This window comes from Rhinolophus sinicus, linkage group LG10, assembly GCF_036562045.2.
Source record: "Rhinolophus sinicus isolate RSC01 linkage group LG10, ASM3656204v1, whole genome shotgun sequence".
In the NCBI taxonomy this organism is placed as follows: domain Eukaryota; kingdom Metazoa; phylum Chordata; class Mammalia; order Chiroptera; family Rhinolophidae; genus Rhinolophus; species Rhinolophus sinicus.
The window spans coordinates 70,670,467-70,684,423 of record NC_133759.1 but is presented as its reverse complement, the minus strand read 5'-3'; the positions used below and the strand labels follow the sequence as shown (position 1 = coordinate 70,684,423).

General features: G+C 40.1%; 1 protein-coding gene and 1 pseudogene across 1 annotated transcript in view; one reads left to right on the top strand and one right to left on the bottom strand.

The window, feature by feature from the left end:
- LOC141567351 (butyrophilin-like protein 9) overlaps positions 1-13,957 on the bottom strand; it is a 365,947-nt gene that overhangs the window by 138,477 nt on the left and 213,513 nt on the right. The window lies entirely within an intron of this gene.
- LOC109441859 (butyrophilin-like protein 3) lies at positions 103-6,618 on the top strand (annotated as a pseudogene).

Here is a 13,957-nt window from a genome sequence, read left to right as displayed (position 1 = left end):
ATAGCTTCCATTTCTTTCTTTTTAAAAATAAATTCTATGTTGGGTGAGGTATTCTATTTTTCATTTATTTCAAGAGAAATTGTAATCATTTGTTGAAGCAGTTTTTATGATAGCTATTGAAAAGATTGTGTAATAATTCCAATCTAATTATCTCAGTGTTGGAATGAGTCAATTATCATTTAAGATAACAATTTTCTGTTTCTTTGTATGATGGGGAACCTTTAATTGAAACTTGGACATTTTGGCTGTTATGTTATGAGACCCTGAATCCTATTAGAAGCTTCCATTTCAGTAGACAATCACCTTGTTTAACTTTATCACTCAGGTCCCTGGTCTACTGTTGTCAGTTGAGCTTCCATGTCCGCTTTCTGCACCATGGTATCTACCTGACCTTCTGTCTGGCATGCTTCTCCTTCTTCCTCACTTGTCCACCTAGAAACTCCCATTTATCTGACAAAGGGTGTACAAATGTCAGCTCCTGGAAGGTGTGACCTCCCATGACAGTTAATCACTATCTCCTTGAACTTCTTCCTTAACCATACTTCCATATTTGCTCTTTTCACAATGAAATGTAAAAAGTTTTCCCCATCTTTATTCAGTGAGTTCTGAGAGTCTGGTTCCTGGTGAAAATCCTACTGATTTTTTTTTTTTAAATCCATAGGCAATTACAAAGCCTTTACTTGACAGGCCTCAAAAAAAAAGCTACCCGCCTCACAGTAGCCTTGCTGCACAGCCAATGCCTTCAGTACCTTGAGGAGCAGTAGTCAACCACTCTCATGCCCCTGCCTGCTCATGCTCTTACACGTATTTGCATTCCTAGCCCAGGTGCCTTCATTCCCAGGTCTCTGTCTGAGGCCTGGGGCAGAGTCTTCTTCAGGTGCCACTGTCAAGGCCTCCTCATCAGCAAGAGGAGGGGGAAACATTGAAGGCATCGTTCCCCACTCTGACTCAGGACCCTGTAACTTTCCACAACTAGCCTTTCGCCTTGCCCTCCTCCCAACTTCCCAGTCCATGAAACTTGAAGTCTTTTGTTCAGCACACTCTCAATAGTGACATAACCCCTTCCTCTGCACAGATACTCTTGACCTTAGACTAGCATGCCAATTCATGGGGTAAATAGAGGAGGGAGGAGTCATCATGTGAATGTATTAGGACACTAAATGATGAAAGGCTTCACTGTTATTTGATTTGGGCTCATTGTTGCTTTAAATAGCTGATCTAACAGCTGGCAGTTTGGGTCTCTCTTCCCTAGCTCAGCTCCTGAAAAGTTCCACATGCAGGTATATAGCAGTTGTTAAATGCATGTTAACTGAACAAAGACCATTGGAAGGGCTTACAGAAGTGTTATTAGTGTGTATGTGTCTCTGAGAGAAAATGAGGGAGAGAGGGAGTCTGCGATGTATTATTTCCACGAGCTTCATGAACCTGGCTCAGAACTTCTGTGGCCTTGGAACATGATTTTGCTTTTATCCCTTTCCTCCCTTCTCCCCAGCGTTGGGCTCAGCACCTCTGGTTTCTATCATGGGATATGTTGATGGAGGCATCCAGCTACTATGCAAGTCCTCAGGCTGGTTTCCCCAGCCCACAGTGAAGTGGAAAGGCCCACAAGGACATGATTTGTCTTCAGACTCCAAGGTGAATGTAGACAGACAGGGCCTGTTTGATGTGGAGACTTCCCTTATAGTCCAAGAAAATGCTGGGAGCGTATCATGTTCTATCCAGTACCCTGACCAGAGCCGAGAGGTGGAATCCAGGGTATGGATAAGAGGTGAGTGGGTGGGGAGGGACAGTGGGAGAGGGATGCAGATTTGCATAGCCTAGAAAGAGAATAGAAGTCCCTATCCCAGGGTTGTTATGCAATACTGTCCAGTATTAATGATCAGTTTTGAAAGTCATAAGTCTATGAAATATAAAGGTAATAGCATAAAATTTTATTAGGTGGAAACAATTGTTTTCAAGTGCAGTGGAGTAGAACGAATATTTCCATCATCTTCATGGTGCAAACATCCAAAATCAACACATACAAAACTGAAAAAGCTCACTAGAGGAATGAGAAAAAAAAGTTTGCTCATTTGAAAAAAAAAATACTTCTAAATAAATACTAAAGCATTACTCTGTGAAACGGAATATAATAAAAGTGGATAATCTCAGTAAGGAATTTAAAATAATAGGATGATTAATGTAAACAAAATGCATCAGTAATCACAATCAATATAAAAAGGAGTTATTTTGCCAGTTAAAATACCAGACTGGATTTTTTAAAAATCTCAAAGGTTGCAATTCTTAGAGAAAACTGTAATACATATGAGCTATTCGTTGAAACATTTTAAAAATAGAAAAAGCATAACAGACAAATGTTAACCAAAGAGTACCATTATAGATATATTAGTCAAGAAAAATATCTTGAGGGGAAAAAAAGCATTATTAGGACAGTTATTTCAGAAACACAAAAAGTTTATTCACTAAAAAAGTATAAAAAATATAAATATATATGCAACTTATAGTAGACCTCAACATATATAAAGCAAGTACCACTAGAAGTATGAGGATAAATAGAAATACTGCGAGTTCTGAAAATGATGAAATTAGTAGACAAAATTAGTAAGATTATTAAATATTTTACATAGAAATTAACAGTCCTGATCTAATAGATATTCTTAGAAGACTTCACTGACAAAAATCATTATTTTGAAGCACACATGGACTATTACAAGCTTCCACCAGGTACATGCACATAAATTTGGAATCGACTTGTCTAGTTCTAAGAAAATGCTATTGAAATTTTCAATAGTTATATTGAATATATAGATCAATTCTGGAATACAGACATGTTTAAAATATTGCTTCTTGTTACCTGTAAGACGTTACATCACTCTGCTTATTTTGATTGTTCTTAGCATCTTTTAGTCAAGTTTTATATACCTAAGAAAATGTTTGCAAACTCTTAAGAAGATGTATAAAATAGAAGTGACATCGCATGTTGCATCTGGTAAAGAAAAGTCCATTTAAATAAATGATGCCGGCACAGTGGTTATCTGTATAGAAGAAAATAAAATTGAACTTCTACTTCACTTTATATATAAAAATAAAATCCAGATGGAGCAAGAATTATGAAAAAGTACGTTTTAAACATGTGGAAGAAATTATAGAAAAATACCTTTTCAATCTTGGGACTGAGATGATCCCTTAAATGAGAATCAAACTGCTTTTACTGTTCAGTGGTCACTGAGAGGTCTGTGGAACTGTTTTGCAGAGGAGATTTTCCAGCCCGTAACCTGGCGCATGAGATCCATTTTACTGGGAATACTCCTCTCTGTCCTGTGCGTGGGTGTTATTCTTCTGATAATTTCCTTCCACAGATTGAAAGGTAAGTGGGAAAGAGAAGCAGGGGCCCATGGCTTACTCATGCATCCAGCAGGGCGGGGATCAGGGATGCTCCCACACACCTCCCGAGTCTGTTATTTCAGCCCGTCTCCAGGGCTCCATCACCTGGGCCACAGCAACCACAGTCCTTGCCCCACTCCAGGCTGGCCAGAAATGGCTCCCTTGGGAAATACTAGCCCCACCAGGCCCATCTTCCTCACAGAGGGCCCAGAATTAGGGGAACAATGATTTTCACTACCTGTAGGGCTGATATAAATTTCTAACATCAACAAGACTCCAGTAAAACAGTTTCAATGTATTTTAAAAGGCTTCATAGCAGAAGAAATAGAAGTGAAGACAACAACATGAATTAATATTCAGTTTCAGTAACAGATTTCACCCCAAGAAGTAGTTTTTTTCCTCCTTGGAAATGATACTGACCCTTGAGAATTGCTGTGACCCCCCTTCACTCCAACTTCTCTTGCAAATCATCTTCCCTTCTCCCTGATAACCTCCATCTCCACGTCAACAGGACCCCACATGTCAGCCCCTCCCTTCAGCATGAATGTTCCTGATCTCTTCCTTTACCCCAGGTAGAGACAGTCATTAAAAGGGTGTGGGGATGGGAGCACAAAAGGAGAGTTCTAGAACAGCCCCCATCATTCTCCTGCAACTCATTTCCCTGAGCAATGAGCCAGGGATGTGTTTGTACCTTAGACACTGCTTGTCCACCACTAGATATTCTGTTTCTGTTTCAGGAAAATCCTGGGCAGAATTGGGTAAGTGACTTGTCATGTCTGAGCCTTCCCCACAGTTCTCCTGGGTCCCTCCTGTTCCACAGTTTGAGCCACATGGGGCCTGTTGGCTCTAGACTGGATGGGGGGGCATGGTCAGGCTAGTGAGGACAGCTGTTTCAACCCCCATCTATTCATTAATGAACTGACCCTCAGACAGTTCATGGAGTAGGATGGGCATTGGGATCCTGAAACCCCCTATAAGTCGTCTACACGTTTTGCCTATGGGTACATTCTGTGGGGAGAGGACCCATAGATTTCATCAGCTCTCTAGGGTGTGGACCCAGAATGGAGAAGAGCCCTGGGGGGCATCTCCCTAAACCTCCTGCCTGGCTTGATGCTTAGAGACAAGCATTCCAGGCTTCTATCAGCCTACAATTTTCTCCTTTTTGTGTCATGGAAACACCAGGAAACTGGATAAGAGTGTTGTAGAGCTTTCCTCTCACATTCTCCCTGGGCCCCTGTTCTGTGATTTCAGCCTCTTCTGTTTTTTCTTTTTTCTTTTTTTTGGTTTTCAGACTGGAGAAGGGAGCATGGAATGGCAGGTGAGAAAAGCTAATCCCTCCACTCCCATTATCTCTCCTTACCAGTCCCTACTTTATGAATCTTGAGAGCCAGAGGCCATGGGTCTCTGCAGAGACAAGCCTGTGATGGGGACCCAGAAACTGTCTGCAGATGCTGGGGGAGGTGCATTTGTAGAGAACCCATGGCCTTCAGCAGATCTCTGGTGGACCCATGACACCCACAAAGGTTAACCGCCCTGGTCTCCTGTCTCCCTGCCTCCTGCTCTCCATGTGAGCACTGACCCTCCTGCTCTGTCTGCTTGTTTTCAGAACTGAGAGAAGCCCAGGAACATGCAGGTACCTATGGGGAGATAGTGGGAGAGAGCCTTGGGTGGGCATGGGACAGGGAGCCAACCAGAGAGAGATGTGGGGAACAGTAACACTGAGACACACTGGCCTGCAGATTATAAAGCTGTGAGACCCACACCTTCCTTGGGGGACAGCTGCCCCAGACTCATTTCTTGGCCCAGGACTAGGAGGCGAGAGGATGGGGCTGGGTGATCCAGGGTAGAGGTCAGAGTCTAAGCTCCAGGGAACTGAGGTCACTTGTGACTGGCCCAAGGGGATGGACTGAGGGGAAGGAGGTAAAGTTGGGCAGGACTCAGAATGGAAGGGAGCTGGTTAGAGGGGACAATCGAGGTCTCACAAAGTCAAACAGTGACTTACATGGAGGTACAGTGGTAGGGCTGTGGTGATTTAAACAGCTCGGACCTCACATTTAGGCATATCCAGCATTAGTGAGGATCTGGGGCCCCATTGGAGTTTAGGGGTGGGTGGGAGGCTGTGTCTGATGGAGCTTCTGGCTCTGGGACCTACCTAGATCCCACCCCGAACCAGGCAGCACTGGGAGGGGGTGACCTCTGCATCCAGCCCAGGTCCCTCCTCAGTAACTTATGCTCTCTCTCCCTATATGACACCCCAGTGGAGGTGACTCTGGACCCAGAGACAGCTCACCCCCAGCTCTGCATTTCTGATCTGAAAACTGTGTGCTATAGGAACATTCAACAGACGGTGACCTACACGGACAAGAGATTTAAAACGAAATGTGTGGTGGCTTCTCAGGGATTCCAGGCAGGAAAACATTATTGGGAGGTGGATGTGGGACACAATGTAATGTGGTGTGTGGGAGTGTGCCGGGACGACGTGAACAGGAAGGTGAATTATCAGAAAGTGTGTCCCTCCAATGGGTACTGGGTGCTCAAATTGAAAACAGAATATCAGTATTTCACATATAACCCCGATAAAATCCACCACTCTCTGAGAACACCACCTACACGAGTGGGGGTCTTCCTAGACTACGAGGGCGGGACTATGTCCTTCTACAATGTAAATGATCAGTCCCTCATTGACACCCTGAGATATCAGTTTGAAGGGTTATTGAGGCCCTACATCAAGCATTATGTGAGCAGTGAGGAAACTGTGACTCCCATAGTGATCTTCCCAGTGTCCCCGGGATCAGAGAAAGAAGCACCTTCTGACACAGACAACCTGGAGTCCAACCCACAGGTGACCACACCCTTCCTGCCCAGAGGGAATCACACCTCACACTCTCCCTCAGGACACTGAGCTTCCTCTCAGGCCCCAGAGCCCTGCAGCAGACAGCAGCATGGCTTCCAGATGAGGCGGCTGGCCCATCCTTGTGGGGTCAGGGGTCATGGCTGCCCTGAGGCAAGGAGGGAAGAAGGCTGAAGGTGCATTTGGTTTGCACCAACTCTGCAGTCAAGGACCTTTGACAAGTAACAAGCTCTCGGGCTCCTCACCTGTAAAATAGGGACAGGAATTCCCACCTCAGGGTCAAGTGAAGACCAGACACAGTGAATGCGAATCATGCTGCCTCTTGTTGATGGCCTGGCATCACCAGACAATGTGTTCCTTATATTAAACTTTTCTAACATGATCTCTGCTTATTTATTCCATATTAATTCATTTTACTCTATGCCAAATCACCCATGAAATAGTTATTCACCTTTCTGTGCCAAACCCAAAGAATTGATGAGGAGACAGGATTTCCCCATTCATTCTATAATGCCAACCTGATACCAAAACCAGACTAACATATTAAAATAATATAAAAGAAAACTACCAGTTCTTATCCTTCAAGAACATAGTTGCAAAAATTAAAATGAAATTTTAGCAAATTGAATTCAACATACTGAGAGTATAATACATTACTGCCAAATGTATCTATTCCAGTAATGAATGTTTTAATATTCAAACATCAAGCAGTGTAACTCACCACATTAACAAACTAAAACAGAAAACCATATGATCATTTCAATAGATAAAGCAAATGAACATTTGACATATTCAGCATCCATCACTAATAAATCCTTTAGGAAAGGAAGATATAGAGATGGCTAGTAAGCCCATGAAAAAATTCTCTACATCCTTAGACAGTAACAAAATGCAAATTAAAACCACAATCAGACTCTATTACCACCTATTAAAGTAAAATTAAAAAGAATGATCAGACCAAGTGTGGACAAGGCTGTGGAGGGACCGAAAGTCTCACGCACAGCTGGTGTGGGGGGGTGGGTGTAAAATGGTACAATCACTTCGGAAAACAATTTGGCAGTTTTTAAAAAATGTGAACAATCCCGTACCATGTGATCCTACCAGTTCATTCTAGGTATTTTGTCCAAGACAAAAGGAAATACATTCCTCTACTAATTTGTACATGAATGATCACAGCAGCTTTATTTTTAGTAACCAAAAGTTGTAAGTGGTCCAGGTGCTATGAACAGATAAATGAATGAACAGATTATGGTGTATCCATGCAATGATATACTACTAGTCAGCAATAAAATAGAATGAAATATTGACACAGACACACAACAAGGATGAATCAAAAATAATTATTCCAAGTGAAAGGAGTCAGACCAAACAAACAAACAAACATAAACACTTAAGAAGAGTGTATACTATGTGACATCACTTATATAAAAGTCTAGAAAATGCAATCGGAACCCCACTGACAGAAAGCACATCAGTGGTTGCTAGGAGGGGACATAGGATAGAAGGGATTACAAACGGGATCAAGGATGCTCTTACGGTGCAGAAATGCTCACTGTCTTCTTCGTGGTGATGGTTTCATGGGAAACACATAAGTTAAACATATCAATTAACCACTTTATATGTGTGCAGTTTATTTTATGTCAATTATACTTCAATAAAGTTGTTTTTAAAAGTAAATATGTCAAAAACAACAGCAAAAGAGAAAAACGCTTGGTCTTAGGGATACTATTTCCCGAACCACATCATTAGGTACCATCTTTACTCTTTAAAAACACATACTTTATTTTCTTTTAATTTATTGGGGTGACAATTTTTAGTAAAATAACATAGATTTCAGGTGTACAATTCTGTATTACATCATCTATAAATCCCATTGTGTGTTCACCACCCAGAGTCAGTTCTCCTTCCATCACCATATATTTGATCCCCTTTACCCTCATCTCCTACCCTCCACCCCCCACCCCACTTACCCTCTGGTAACCAGTAAACTATTGTCTGTGTCTATGAGTTTTTGTTTCTCATTTGTTTGTCTTGTTCTTTTGTTGTTTTTGGTTTATATACCTCATGTCAGTGAAATCATATGGTTCTCTGCTTTTTCTGTCTGACTTATTTCGCTCAGCATCATACTCTCAAGATCCATCCATGTTGTCACAAATGTTCCTATATCATCTTTCCTTACCGCAGAATAGTATTCCATTGTGTATATATACCACGACTTCTTTATCCATTCATCTATCGAAGGACATTTTGGTTGTTTCCATGTCTTGGCCACCGTAAACAAAGCTGCAATGAACATTGGGGCACATGTGTCTTTATGTATAAATGTTTTCAGATTTTTTGGGTAGATACCCAGGAGAGGGATTGCTGGGTCATATGGTAATTCTATTCGTAATTTTTTGAGGAACCTCCACACTGCCTTCCATAATGGCTGCACCAGTCTGCATTCCCACCAACAGTGTATGAGGGTTCCTTTTTCTCCACAGCCTCTCCAACACTTGTTACTGTTTGTCTTATTGATGATAGCCATTCTGACTGGGGTGAGATGATATCTCATTGTGGTTTTGATTTGCATTTCTCTGATGATTAGTGATGTTGAGCATTTTTTCATATGTCTATTTGCCATTAGTATGTCCTCTCTGGAGAAATGTCTCTTCAGAAATGTCTCTGCCCATTTTTTAATTGGGTTGTTTGTTTTTTTGTTGTTGAGTTTCATGAGTTCCTTGTATATTTTCGATATTAGCACCTTATCGGAGGCACTGTTTGCAAAAATCTTCTCCCATTCAGTTGGTGGCCTCTTTATTTTGTCGATGGTTTCTTTTGCTGTGCCGAAGCTTTTAAGTTTCATATAGTCCTATTCGTTTATTTTAGCTTTTACTTCCATTGCCTTTGGAGTCAAGTTCATAAAATGCTCTTTGAACCCACGGTCCATAAGTTTAGTACCTATGTTTTCTTCTATGCAGTTTATTGTGTCAGGTCTTAGGCTTAAGTCTTTGATCTATTTTGAATTAATTTTGGTACATGGTGACAGATAGCAATCCAGTTGCATTCTTTTGCACATGGCTATCCAATTCTGGCAGCACCATTTATTAAAAAGGCTGTCTTTCCTTCATTGTATGTTTTTAGCTTCTTTGTCAAAAATTATCTGTCCATATTTATGTGGTTTTATTTCTAGGTTCTCAATTCCATTCCATTGGTCTATGTGTCTGTTTTTCTGCCAATACCATGCTTTTTTTATTACTGCAGCCGTGTACTACAACCTAAAGTCAGGGAGTGTGATACCTCCACCATTGTTCTTTTTTCTTAAGATTGCTTTTTCTATTCGGGGTCTTTTGTGGTTCCAGAAAAATCTGATGATTTTTTGTTCTATTTCTTTAAAAAATGCCATTGGGACTTTGATGGGGATTGCATTAAATCTGTATATTGCTTTGGGTAATATGGTCATTTTAACTATGTTGATTCTTCCAATCCATGAGCACGAATGTCTTTCCAATTCTTTGTGTCTTCTTCAATTTCTTTCAAAAATGTCTTACAGTTTTCAGCATATAGGTCTTTCACATCCTTGGTTAAGTTTATTCCTAGGTATTTTATTCTTTTTGCTGCAATTGCAAAAGGAATTGTTTTTTGTATTTCTTTTTCTGAGATTTTATTGTTAGTATATAAGAAAGCAATGGACTTTTGTATGTTGATTTTGTAGCCAGCAACTTTACTGTATTTGTTGATTGTTTCTAATAGCATTTTGGTGGAGTCTTTAGGGTTTTCTATATATAGCATCATGTCATCTGCAAAGAGTGATAATTTAACTTCTTCATTCCCAATTTGGATGCCTTTTTATTTCTTTCTCTTCCCTGATTGTTCTGGCAAGGACGTCCAACACTATGTTCAAAAGCAGAGGTGATAGGGGACAGCCCTGTCGTGTTCCTGAACGTAGAGCAAATGGCTTCAGTTTTTCACCATTAATTATGAGATTAGCTGAGGGTTTGTGTTACATGGCCTTTATTATGTTAAGGTATTTTCCTTCTATACCAATTTTATTAAGTGTTTTAATCATAAATGGATGTTGTATCTTGTCAAATGCTTTTTCTGCATTAATTGATATAATCATACGATTTTTGTCCTTTATTTTGTTTATGTGATGTATCACATTGATGGATTTGCAGATGTTGAACCATCCTTCTGCCCCGGGGATGAACCCCACTAGGTCGTGATGAATAATCTTTTAAATGCATTGTTGTACTCAATTTGCTAGAATTTTGTTTAAGATTTTTGCATCTGTATTCATCAGAGGTATTGGTCTGTAGTTTTCTTTTTTGTTGTTGTCTTTACCAGGTTTTGGTATCAGGGTAATGTTGGCCTCATAAAATGAGTTAGGGAATACTGTCTCTTCTTCAATTTTTTGGAAGAGTTTGAGCAGGATTGGTATTAGATCCTCTTTGAAGGTTTGGTAGAATTCACTAGTGAAGCCATCTGGTCCCGGACTTTTGCTTTTGGGAAGGTTTTGAATGACTGATTCAATTTAACGACTGGTGATCGGTCTGTTTATATTTCCCAGTTCTTCATGGTTCAGCCTTCGAAGGCTATATGTTTCTGAGAACTTGTCCATTTCTTCTAGGTTATTGAATTTGGTGGCATATAGTCCTTCATAGTATTCTTGGATGATCCTTTGTATTTCTGTGGTGTCCGTGATAACTTCCCCTTTTTCATTTCTGATTTTCTTTAATTAGTGTCTTCTCTCTTTTTATGTTAGTGAGTCTAGCCAAGGGTTTGTCAATTTTGTTAATCTTTTCAAAGAACCAGCTCTTTGTCACATTAGTTTTTTCTATTGTCTTTTTGTTCTCTATTTCATTTAGTTCTGCTCTGATTTTTGTTATTTCCTTTCTTCTGCTGACCTTGGGTTTCACTTGTTCTTCTTTTTCTAGTTTTTAAGGTGTAACATGAGGTTATTTATTTGGGAGTTTTCTTGTTTCTTGAGATAGGCCTGCAATGAGATAAATTTCCCTCTTAAAACTACTTTCGCTGCATCCCAAAAATTTTGGTAGGATGTATTTTCATTGTCATTTGTTTCTATGTATCTTTTGATCTCTCCTTTAACTTCTTCTTTGACCCAGTCATTCTTTAAAAGTATGTTGTTTAATCTCCATGTATTTGTGTTTTTTTCCCACTTTCTTTTTGCAGTTGATGTCCAATTTCAAAGCCTTGTGATCAGAGAATATGCTTGGTATGATTTCAATCTTCTTAAATTTGCTGAGGCTGATTTTATGTCCCTATCTATGGTCTATCCTTGAGAATGTCCCATGTACACTAGAAAAGAATGTATAGTCTGATGTTTTAGGGTGAAGTGCTCTATAAATATCAATTATGTCCATTTCATTTAATGTGTCATTTAGGGCTGCTATATCTTTCTTTATTTTCTGTTTGGATGATCTATCCATAGCAGTCAATGATGTATTTAAGTCCCCTAGTATAATTGTGTTTTGGTCAATTTCTCCCTTTATTTCTGTTAATAGTTGCTTGGTATATTTCTGTGCTCCCTGATTGGGGGCATAAATATTGATGACTGTTATGTCTTCTTGTTGTATAGTCCCCTTTACCATTATGAAATGTCCATCTTTGTCTCTTGTTACCTTTTTCACCCTGAAGTCTGTTTCATCTGATATCAGTGTGGCTACACCTGATTTTCTCTGGATACCATTTGCTTGGTGTGTCAATTTCCACCCTTTCACTTTGAGTCTATGCTTGTCCTTGTAGCTGAGATGTGTCTCTTGAACACAGCATATGTTTGGGTTTAGATTTTGATCCAATCTGCTACTCTGTGCCTTTTTATTGGTGAGTTCAGTCCATTTACATTTAGGGTGATTATTGATGTGTGAGGATTTCCTGTCATTCTATCTTTAGTTTTCTGTTAAGGCTGTGTCTCCATTGTTTCTTTACTTTTTTGTAGTTTTTTATTATTTCTGTGTGGTGATATTCTGTGATGTTTCCCTCTGTTTCTTCTTTTATTACAGTCTATATTTCAGTTCTGGATTTTTTTTTAGTGGTTGTCCTTAAGTTTATGTAAAAGAAAGTTTGATATTTAGAGTATTCTGTTTTCTTCAGCATGCCTACTTTCTCTATTGCCATATTCTGGTTCAGGCCTTTACTCTCCCCCTTTTTAGGTTTTGGTTGCCACAAATTGTCCCTGTTGATGGTGGTCGAATAGCCTCCTTTAGCATTTCTTGTAGTGCAGGTTGTGTATTTGAAAATTCCCTCAGCTTCTGTATGTCTGGAAAGGTCTTTATTCCCCCTTCATATCTAAAGGATATCTTTGCTGGATATATTATTCTTGGCTCATAATTTCTCTCTTTCAATAGTTTGAATATTTGGTTCCACTCCTTCCTGGCTTGTAGAGTTTCTGCTGAAAAATCTGATGATAACCTAATGGGCTTTCCTTTGTAAGTTACCGTCTTCTTTTCTCTGGCTGCCTTGAGGATTCTTTCTTTGTCGTTGATTTTAGACAGCTTCAATACAATGTGCCTTGGAGAAGGCCTGTTGAGATTGAGGTAACTAGGTGTTCTATTTGCTTCTTGGATTCGAGGGTCCAGTTCTGTCCATAAATTTGGGAAGTTCTCATCGACAATTTGTTTGAATATATTCTCTGTTCCCTTCTCTCTTTCTTCTCCTTCTGGTATGCCCATTATTCTTATATTGCTCTTTCTGATGGAGTCAGAAAGTTCTTGTAGAGTCCTTTCATTTCTTTTAAGTCTCAAGTCTCTTCTTCCATCTGTGTCATTTCCAGGGTTCTATCTTTGGTGTCACTGATTCTTTCCTCAATCTGGTCAACTCTACTACTTAAGCTGGCTATTTCATTCTTAATTTCTTCTATTGAGTTCTTAGTCTCCAGAAATTCTGTTTGGTTCTTTTTTAAAATTGCAATCTCTTTCGTAAAATGCTCATTGTTCTTTGATTGTGTTTCTGAGTTCATTAAACTGCCTTTCTGTGTTTTCTTGCATCTCGTTGAGTTTTTTCAGAACTGCAATCTTGAATTCTCTGTTATTTAAGTCACATATTTCCATATGTTTAAGTTCCTTTTCTGGAGACTTTTCACTTTCTTTCTGAGCTGTCTTGTTGCCTTGGTTATTCATGGCAATTACTGATTTATTATTTCTCTTACTAGATATCTACAGGAGTGGCTTCTGCAACAGGTTGATAGGAAATGGTCTTTCTTTTGTTTTCCAGTACTTGTTGGTAGAATGTTTTATTTTCTGTCTGAGTGTAGCCTTTTTTTCTCTCTCACTCTGTAGTGTTATGTTTTCTCTGCACTAATCCAGCTTCTCACACAATGGGGGGATTCCTGGAAGAGGAGCTTCTCCTCTGTTAATAGTTCTCCTGGGTCACACGGCACAGTTGCTGTGTGGGTATGGGGAGAGCTTCTGAAGTTCCAAATCTCTTCCTCCACCAGATTCAGAGCCCGTGATTTTCAGCAGTTCTGTTTACTCCTGCAGTACTTGCCCAATTAGGTGGGGCCAGGGGTGGAGTGAGTTGTGAGAGGTGGCCCAGAGCAATGGCGGCGACCACAACCACAGCTGGTCCTGCTTCCACAGCTCCGTCCCCTTTGCCGGAATTAGTTGGGCTGCAAATCTTTGTCTGTGGTCCACATTTCTCAGAACAGCAAATATTCTGTTCTTTTGATCTGACACTGCTACTGTTCTGCTTCTAGCACTGGGTCAGTGGGGGCAGGGCGGGCTC